The sequence below is a fragment of the Falco punctatus genome (assembly GCF_963210335.1).
Source record: "Falco punctatus genome assembly, chromosome: 3".
Classification (NCBI taxonomy): Eukaryota; Metazoa; Chordata; class Aves; order Falconiformes; family Falconidae; genus Falco; species Falco punctatus.
The window spans coordinates 2,559,486-2,570,355 of NC_137582.1; positions in this window are offsets into that span (position 1 = coordinate 2,559,486).

The following is a 10,870-nucleotide window of genomic DNA, read 5'->3' on the forward strand; positions in this document are numbered from 1 at the left end:
TTACCTGGCCCCAAAGTGTTAAGACATACCCAAGGCTGTGGAGCATACTGTGTAGAGATGTCCAAGCTGGTTTGTATGGACCATTTCTGCATCCAGGGCAAGACAACGCTATTTGTGGTGCTGAGCCAAAGCAATTCACCTCATTGGTCTGTTCCCCATGCCATGAAGGTACACTGCAGTCAGAGCTGTTCGCAAATCTCTGTCCTTCACCTGTTGCATTGGGAAGATGTGTGCTTTCTTCATCATGTTGAGGAGATGGTTTTCCTTCTTTCCTTTTTTGCTTATTGGAACTTCTGTTATTTGATGTTATCAGAGAGGGGGGAATAAAGTGTTTGGATTCTTTTTTATTTGTTCTTTTATCTCCACTCTTTTTTTACTCTTTTTTCTTTAGGATGCGTTGATTATTGATATGGCAAAATGAATTACCTATTTAAACCATAAGTTTTTATATATATATACACATACATATATAAACACTATCCATGACACCTCCAGGTGCCCAGAGACATTTGTGTCCAAGGAAAAGGGGAGTCCCAACCACTTGCATAGGGAAATATGAAAACTACAGTTAAAATTTCGGTCTAGGTGGATGGTGAAGATTATGTGACTGTTCCAGCTTACGCCCCACAACAAACCAGAGCTGTGGCTTTTGTCTCAGGGTGCTCTGATCCCTCTTCCACTGTTGCAATGATACAAAACAAAGTAATTGTGTATTAAGGCTGCTAACTCCTTATTCCCTATCCCTAACTAAATCCTCCTAATATTCATGCTAAGGAATTGATTATAGGGTGTGCTGATGGTTGTTGGTTTTTTTCTCCTTTTTTTACCATCTGTCTGCTGTGAATACATCTGAAATCTGTGGCTTCACCAGCTAAAATGAACTCAGCGAGTCATTTTTTTTCTCTTCTAATTATCCTTTTAATTTGCTTCTGCTCAGCTCCCACACCTCCTCCCCCTTACCAGATTGTTTATATTTTTCCAAAGAGCTTCTGAGAATTGCTTATCCTGATCTTTGCAACCTTTCCCTGCTCCTCATTCCAGAAATTGCTGTCTCTTGTCCTCTCTCTTGCTGTGATCTTGCAGGAGTGAATGTGGATCACAACCTTCCCAACTGTTTCTGACAAATTGCCCCATGGAGCAATAATCTTTTATATTAAGAGTATTTTCCTGTTACTCAGCCCTCCCTCTTCTGCATTAACAAGTGGGATAGATTCCAGTGATTGCAAAGAGGTTTGGTACAAACCAACAGTACTTTATTTCTAGAGATAGATACTTCATCCAATGATGTCACCAAGCTACACAAGCAGCTGCTAACTGAGATATGACTCAAAACATGCCTGTTAAGTAATATTTGAGTGGCTGGAGGTGTGCAGCCCTGAAAGAAATCATAGGACAGATCTTTGGATTTAGGAATAGAAATCTAGGAATACCCTAGGGGCTTGATCTGGGCATGGATGCGACAAGTTGTGCAAGGTCTAACTGAGACTGATGTGTCTAGATCCAAAATTGCATTCCCCCATCTCTTTTTCAGACACTGTTCAAAGCTGCGGACATTTGAACTCTCCTGCCTCTTCAAATTTCCTCGGGCTCAAAACAGCCTGCTTTGAGCCCCTGCCTCTTGTCTAAATGTAATCAGGAAGCAGGAACGAGGCAGTGCAAGGCCAACGTCTCCTGAGGAGCTCGGTGCAGTGTATCAGATCTTACCTAACATACAGTGACAGAACTGGGTTTCTCAAGAAGCTGTTGCTGGTGGTTTTATGTAATAGCCAACTTCATAAACACATTTTTAGATGTCTATAAAAAGGATTTTCTGTAGTGTCTGCATATAAATTGCTATGAATTTCATGTAACATACATTATATAGAGAGAACACAATACATAGGCATTCATAACAAAGAGTATATATCAAATTCCTCTGTAACTGTATAAAAAGAACAATATTTATATAATATAATATATTTTAATATACTATAAAACCTACACACCACCCTCTCCCCCCAGGTGATTGGAAGATCCATCAGTGAAACAGATCCTCGCCTGGTGTTCCAGTCTCTAGTCTCTGTTTCCAGGTATGATCTGCCCTCTCAGTGTCAGAAGGCCAGAGAAGGGAACGTGGCAGTGATCAACTCCATCCAGTCTTCTGTTGAAGCTGAGCAACTATACAGAGTTCAAAAGTAATTTTACCAGACAGGGACCGCATAAGTAGAGAAGACCTTTGCCCTCAAAGGGATGGAGGAATCACTAGTGTGAAGTGCAGAGCGGGAGGGATGTAGTTTAGTTTGCAATTTTTCTTTTATGGTAAATTTTTGCTACGTAAAATATGAAAGCATCCTCTGCTGTAGGTCCCTGCTCGCAGGTTGTTCTTGGGAACTAAGCCCCTACAGTTCTTTGAACCTCCTCCACCCCTAATCTACTGCATCAAGGGATTCCTTTTCCCCTTTTCTGAATACTGCTCCATTGTATCTGCAAGAATAACCATAAAATCAGCATATATGGGCTAACTAGCATGTTATATTGGTATATGGATAGCAATGCTGGGGAACAGAAAAACTTGATGATAAAACACATTGACTTAAAAATTAGTTGGCTGAAGGTATGTAGAGAAATTCAAGAATGCAGAGAAAAAAGAATAAGGAAAACACTAGGATAAGACATAATGGTATTATAGAGTGATGGCTCTAACAGTTTGGGTATATATGAAGAATAAACTTAGAAATAATATCCTTGATGCTATAAAGATAAGAGCAAAAAGTAAAAAACTACAAAAGCAGAGACAGTCCAAAAAGGTACTGGATAGCTCTAGTAATTAGATCAAAAGAGGTCTAAAGAAGCTCTCAGGCTGATATAAAACTGAAAGCAATGGAAGGACATAAAATTTTGAGCTCTTGGCGCTTAAGACATGCATCCTAGAGTTGCTTTTTTTTACAGTGCTGTGATGTCTAGTCTGAGTTCTACTTTGAGATTGCTGCTAAACAAAAATTCCAGTCCTTTAAGGATAATTATTTATATGGTGATTGAAATAGCGTAGAATATAGTGATTAGATTTTGAATACATAATCTAACCATATTGATCCCTGAGGAAAGTCAGGAGTAACTGGCTGCCAGTTGGAATTTGTACCAGTGATCATTGTTGATTTAGGCTGAATGCCCTGCCAATTTTCTGCCCACCTTACCATCCATTTACCTAGCTCATAGCTTATCCATTTGGCTATAAGAACACTGTGGGGAGACCATATTAAAGGCTTTACTAAATCCAAGATATACAACATTGCTGTGGCTTGAACTTGGACTGCAGTCTGATGCCCACCCAGCTGGGTATCACTCACACCCCTCCTCAACAGGGCAGGGAGAGAAAACAGGATGGCTCATGGGGCGAGATACAGACAGGGCAGTCACTTACCAGTTATCATCATGGGCAAAACAGATTTGACTTGGGGAAATTGAAATTAATTTATAGCCAAATAAAAAAGAAAAAAGTGAGAAAAAAGGCGAATGAAATCAACATGTTCCTTCCACCCACTCTCCCCACTCCCAGCTGCCCCCCCGGCTCCCGGCCCCTGCCCCCCGGGCCGGGGCGGGTCTGTGCCGTGTGCCAGCCCGTGTGAGCCCCTCAGCCCCGCTCCTGCCTCCTGCCCCGTCTCCCTGCTCCAGCGCGGGCCCTGCCCCGGGCTGCAGCCCTTCAGGGACCCCCTGCTCCCGCCGGGGCTCTCCAGGGCCGCAGCTCCTGCAGGAAAGAGCCCCCAGCTGCGGCCTGGGGCCCTCCCCGGGCTGCGGGCTGGGGCTCTGCCCCGGCGGGGGCTCGCCAGGGCTGCAGGGGAGCCCTGCTCCGGGCCTGCGGCACCTCCTGCCCTCCTCCTGCTGCGGCCTGGGGCTGCCTCTGCTGCTGCTCCCCCCTCGGCTGCCTCCTCCTCTGCCTGGGCCGCCTCTGGCCCTTGCCCAAACCTGTTGCCCCCCTCCCCGGCGCCCCCGGCTTGGCTGAGGGGCTCAGCTGTGCCCTGCGGGGGGGCGCTGGGGCCGGCTGGGACCGGCTGGGGCCGGACCGGGGCAGCCCCGGCCTCGCCTCACAGAGGACCCCAGACCCGCTACGGACACACAGAATCAACATCCGCTTTTCCTCCACTTGTCCACAGGGCCAGTGCCATCATACAAGGCAACCTGCTTCATCGGGTGAATTTGCCTTTGTTAAATCCATGGTGGCCATTTCCAATTACTTTCTTGTCCTTCATGTGGCTAGAAACTTCCAGAAGGATTTATTTCATGACCTTCCAGAGACTGTGGTTAGGATGACCAGCCTTTAGTTCCACTGAATCCTTTTTTCTTTCTTTTCCTTGAAGATGGAGCGATTCCTGAATTCTTCTAGGCATCAGGAACCACCCTGAGCATACATGGCCTTTCAAAGAGGTGGATGAGTGGCTTGGAAATGACATCAGCCAGCTCTCAGCACCCTAGTCCATGGACTTGAACATTTTCAGCTAGCTTAAGTTCTCCCTAACCACATCTTCCTCTGGAGAGGTCAATGCTGCTTTTCCACAAAGTCCACTTACTATTAGGGTCAGAGAGCTAGGAGGCCAGAGAACAGGCCTTTGGAATGAATGTTGCAGAGCAGAAATGCAATATTGCCTTTCAAGTCCAGCCACGTCACATCCAAATATTTCATTTTATTAAGCCGATTCAAATTATTACTGCTCAGAGATATTTGGCATTGGTTGATGTCTATCTAAGTTGATGTGGTGGCTCACAGGAGTAGTCTGGAACTTTCCTCTCTTCCTCAGGCTGGTGCTCTTATTTGTGTTTCCTTCCCTACAAGGCCCTGCGGTTTCCTTAATTGTTGAATTTTCCCAATAAGTCATGTGTTACTTTTTTGAAAAGGAAATTTTGCTGTTTGAAAAATGAAAATGCCTTTATTTAATCATTTAAAAAAATAAAAACTTTTGCAGAAAGGACACAGATTTTCCAAATAATTTTCTTCATTCAAAACTCAAACAAATAAATAAAAGTAGACCAAATCTTGCTGGTAGTATTTCTAATGTCCCTTATGTTCAGGCTCAGGGTTAGATCCACTCCTGTGAAAGTGGAGCATTGCAACAGGGACCTTATTATTGGTTAACTAACTGGATATAAAAGTTAACGGGAATTATTGCAACTGACAGAGTGACAGGCTGGGCTCAGCAAAAGGATGGAGGACAGAAGAAAGACCCCAGACCTAAATCTCTTACGTGAGCAAGGAAAGGCAGCTGAGGGGGAAGGCTAGGCAAGATGCCAGCTATACAGTGATGCAGATTTTATTGTAGTACAGCTACTGACCCTGAATCCTTCTGCCAGCCAGGGATGCTGTAGTATTGGCTGCGCAGTCAGGTTTTCAGCAGAGCAAGGACCCTAACTGCACAATTGATCAAATGGGCCATCAATCAAGTGATTCACATTGTGTACTTAAACCTCCTTCTCAAAGCTGGGTTATAATTCATACAGCTGATGACCTCCCAAAGTAGGTGCCTTAAACTGAAGGCAAAAACTGCAAAAGGAGGGAAAGAAGCTGAAAAATAAAATCTTCAGTAACTCATAATAAACATGAGAACCCCTTCTCCTGACCTTTTCCAAATCAGCATCTCATAAAATTGTAGAAATGAGGCTTTTTTTAGCTTGCTGGGGATTACACTTTTATAGCAATGCAAGGAGGAATATTAAAAGATTGCTGGACTAGGAAATTGCTGACCATGCAAAGAGTGTGCAGTGAACATGGCTGTAAAAGAGATAGCACTAACCAAGTGTGAAAGACAGGCATTGTTTCCTTGTGTGACTCTACACCAACTAAATTCCGTGGCACTAGCTGGATTCAAGTTGGAGCTTGATTCACTAGCCTATAAACAGATTTCTAGTGCCACCTGAGATGGCTTGAGGTGTCTGAACTGCTCAAGGAAGTCCAAAATGAAACAGTACTTTCACAGATGAGAGTCTTCGAGACCAGACACTAGAAGGCAAACAGGAGACTCTAAGATATCTCAAATGGCACTGTCATGGTCAGATGTAGTAGACATCTACAGTAAAAATTGCTGTAAAAAAGTTTGCTCAGGTGATTCCTACCTGTTTGAGTCCTTGCACCACCTTGCACCACCTTGCGCCTTGCAACACCATGGTTAAGCTGCCTGCCATTCCCCTTTCTCTAGCACACTGTGACTAGCAAAGAGGCAAAGTCTTTAATGCAACACAACCCTTGTGCATAGAGAATCTGCTGCTACATTGGTTTAGACAGATTTAGTTTAATGGAAGAGGGAAGGAAATTACAGCAGTACTGTAATTTAGACTCTGGAGTGTAATTCATGTCTGTGGCACAGGCTTTGCATGTAGAGTCATTGAAGTGTTTCTGTGTTCACCTCCTGTGTACAAAATGCACGTAATTGCATTTCCCCTACTTTATGAAAGCAGCCTGAGGTAGGATGCATTAAACAAGAGGAGGAGCTCTGTTACCCAAATAGAAAGTATTGCCATAGAGATGGGGCTGATGTGCAGTAATAGCACAGTTATTGTCAGGTCTGCTGTGTAAGAGTCTTAAATGGAATCCAGTTATTATGAAAATAAGTGTATAGCTAATATTCAGACAGCTCCCTAATGTTCCATTCAGTAGGAACAAGGAAATAATGGCTTGCTGGAAACAGCTTTTTACTTTCTTAAAAGACAATGGGCCTAAATGTTTTCTCCAGAGATCCCTGTTTTCCAAGTTGCAAATCTTGTTTTGCTGGAGCTGATGTGCTAGAGAATCTTAAGTAATAGGAACAGACTACATTAAGACCTCTGCAAAGGTGGTAGGAGCTGTTTGTTAGCAGGTCTTTAGAGAGACACCCTCATGTAGCTTGGCCTGGTGGAAAAAAGTGGAAGAATTTGAACTTTATATTACTAAGAGAGAGCATGAGGAGAATTAGATATCAGGATGGTGGGTTTAATTTTTATGCATATATATTTAAATCAAATTTACAGAAGTTGTTTTTCTGTTGACATCATTGCCACGGACAGTAGAGAACTGTGTATGTCAGAGTGTAAGACAGACCTTATAAAGTTGTCCTACCATTTACTACCCCTAGAAGTACACATCAGCCCATGGTCTGACTAGAAAATCTGTTGCATAGTATAAGATATATACCTCACCTAAAGTACAGTGTGCAGTTTTGGGTAACTCGATAGAAGGACATCATACTTTTAGAGGAGGGCAACCAAGATGTTGAAAGGCCTTGAGGCCAAGACTTATGAGGAGCTGCTGAGGTCACTTGGTTTGTTCAGTTTGGTGAAGAGAAGGGTGAGGGGTGACCTCATCGCAGTCCACAGCTTCCTCAAGGGGGGCAGTCGAAGGGCAGGTGCTGACTCCTCTCTCTGGTGACCAGAGACAGGACATGAGGGAATGGAATGAAGCTGCCTCAGAGGAAGTTCAGATGGGACATCAGGAAAAGGTTCTTCACTGAGAGAGTGGTCCATCACTGGAACAGGCTCCCCAGGGAAGCGGTCACAGCACCAAGCCTGTCAGAGTTCAGGGAGTGTCTGGATGACGCTTGTAGTCATATGGTTTAGATTTAGATAGAAGGAGCAGGGAGTTGGACTCTAATCCTTGTGGGTTCCTTCCAACTTGAGATATTCTAGGATTTTATGATTCTAAGAAATCTTCAGTGTTTGATTAGACAGAAAATATGGTCCATAGTTGTATTATACTGCATATTTCTGAAAATGTTCTCCCTTCTTTCATCTCCTTCTGCTGAGCCTCTGACTTTTTGGAATGAAGTTTCGTGTTGTTGAAATCCCATCAAAGGCCGTCTTTGTGTCCTTCTAAAGCTGAAGCTAGTCTGGAAGCTAATGAAGCAGAGTTTTGTAACTGGAACTTTGTTCAAAATTTTGTCCAGTACTTGGGAACTGTCCCTGTGACATAGCATAGTCCAGGGATATTCAAAGATAGCTTTTTGTTCCTTCCCCAGAAGTCTCACTGCCTCATAGGATTCTTCTCTGCTACAGCAGTTGTAAAGGGGAAGGCTTAGCATTCAGTCTATACTTGGAGATCCCATCTTTTGGTCCCCGAGAGATGTCTTGAAGGTCTTTGTTTTGGCTCTCTGTTCAGTCACAGACCTTCTTTTTGACTTTGGGCAGATGGCATCATGTCTTTTAAATTACAGTCTTTCATTTATAAAATAAGGCTATGTGGAAAGTAAGCAAATTTTCTACGTGTGAGTGCTGGACTATGTTTTTCTTTCTGCAAATGAACTTTGAATAAGGCAACGGAAGCTTGTCTGTCATGGGGTGATGCTGTCTCACAGACAGGATCTGCAGTTTCTTGCCGTTAGGAGTTCCCAGATCTTGTATCCCGTGAAGACACCAGGCCATGAAGACCAGGAGCTGGAATACACTGCACTTCACAGATGGCTCCTACCTTGTCTTCCCTGAGCCCCTGCTACTCTGCAACAATCCAAATCTTCCTCTGTGACTTCAGTGACATCCTTTTCAGCCATGCTGGGATACCTGATGCCTATATTCCTATGGTAGCACTGGGAGAATGCATAAATAAATATATAGGAAAGAGAGAAAACAATAGTCTCTCCCTTGGGGACTTATACCCAAGGGAAAACAAGACAAAGATTGTAGTGGCTCACCTGATATCATATTCTGCTCCTATACAAGGTAGGTATACTCTATCAGGATTGCATATCTGTTTAAAATGATAGCAAGTATTACTTCCAAAATAAAGTTGTCTTTTAAGTATTGGTGATCATATCATATCCTATGACTATGTCAACACTGGCTTGCCAACTGTCATGAAATGTTGGAAGGTGGTAAAAAAGACAACCTATCAAAATTGTCTGTCAGTAAAATCAGTGGAGAAACGAAAATGCATGTCAGTAGAGACTTTAAGATACTTGAAGAGAAAGAAAAATATATTTTTTTTCCTTTGTCTTGTTTAAGTTCCTGGGCTAAATGCATATTTTAATATGTAATTTGGATTTATGGGCTTTTTAATAGTTTGTACGATAGTTTTGGCACAAGCCAGCCATTCAGCATATCATTGTAAAGACAGGTGGGAATCCAAAATTGCTTTAAGAACATAATTTTCTGAGATAAAGTAGTATTTTTACTGTGGTATCTGTATTTATTGTACTTTTATTGTCTGAAGTTTTATTAAGAAAAAAGTTGGGAGAGAGAGTGAAAAACATAATGCAAATTTCCCCCTAGCAAATGGGTTCTGTTGGTGACATTTGATTCTCTAGGCCAGCATCTTCTCTCCCGGTTCTGTAAGCAGATCAGTGAAACTCAATGGAAAAGCATGAATGTAAAGTCTGTGCAAATCTCTGTACTGTGGTATGTGCTGATACTCCCTCCCACCACTTTTTTCTTATAAAAGCCCAAAGAATTTAAAGGCAAATCTGAATGCTGTACAGCAATAATTATATTTTCCTTTCGCATACCACTTTCAAGATCTGAGAGTGTTTTCTGTGACAGTTTCTCCATTTTATGACAGGACAGATCTCATAGGGAGATCAAGGGTTTTTTCAGACATGTCTAGAGCATCTGAGAGCAAAATTTCTGTGGAAAGTGCATTGGTCATTTGTGTTTTGTGCTATTAAGAATTACAAGTAATTTTTGAAGAGGGTTTTGTTCCCAGATTGGAGTGCTGAGAAAACCTTCTTTTCCTTGATGGAGAAATCTTTTATGGCTGTACAAATTAGGCAGCAGCATTCCCAGAACAGAGTATATTGTAACTGCTTTAAGGATGCATTTCAAAATTCAAGCCAGGTAAATATGGAAGGCTACATCTCTACTAGCAAACTGGCCTTGGGAAGAGGTTGCACGCTGCAGATTATGTTTATGTGGCTAAATCCCCTTCTTCAAAATATGTGTCTGCATCCAAACTGCATCCAGAGAATGGTTCTTGGTCTGCATTGTTCCCTGGACCAGCCTGACCATTGTCTGTGACAGTGCAGGACAGTATGCAGCATGCAGATAGACAAAAGTACGTTACAGACAATTCTGTGGCCCCAGTCCTGTGCTATTCTAGTCCTGTTTATTTAATTAATCAGGATGTAGCCAAAGACACAGACTGAGAATTAGGAGCACAAATGGGGTCAGATGGTTCAAATTTCATTTGCCCTGCTAAAATGTCACGAAACCTACTGAGCACTGACCAGGCACCTCTTGTACAAATAGACAGTGAAAAACTAGGAACTATTTTTAGCCAGTGGAGAATTTTTACTTTAAGTGCCAGGGAAAGACCCTGCTGGATGATGAAGATGTATTGGGTGAAGAAGTAAAGTTCAGCGCTTGTATGTAACTGAAACCTCCCCATCATAAGAAACACTGCAGTATGTAAGGAAAACAGGGCAGTGCCAGGCTTAGAACAACTGTAGGTCATCTGGTTCATCTATGTTGTAGTAATCTAGACATCTCAGATCAAAGTCAGACCTGCTGTAAATTCTTGGAGCTAGCATGTCCGTTGCTCACACAGTGAAACAGAAAAATAGACAACATGCTCAGAGGGGTAAAATAACTTATTCAAAGTCTAGACCCAAGTTACTAGCAGAGAAAGAAAAATAATTCTGATCTGCTTCCAGATGACCGTGTTGCTTGCTGGCTTTGTGCATAGCAATAGCATGCTGTTAGAGGGAGATCAAATCTCCCTGTGAAACAAAAGCTTTTGAAAGCACCATTTTTCTTGCCTTGTTCAGGCAGGGGCCAAGCTGCTAAACTAGGAAAGAAAAAGCTTTAAAAAAATACCCAAATGACATTTTCAGAAATTCCCATACTTCTGCCTGTGCCACCTGAAGGTTACAGGTGTGTCTTCTGAAGAAACTGAAATTTGGCTTATAGTTACCCAGTCAGTGTATTTGTGTCTGCATTGTGCAGT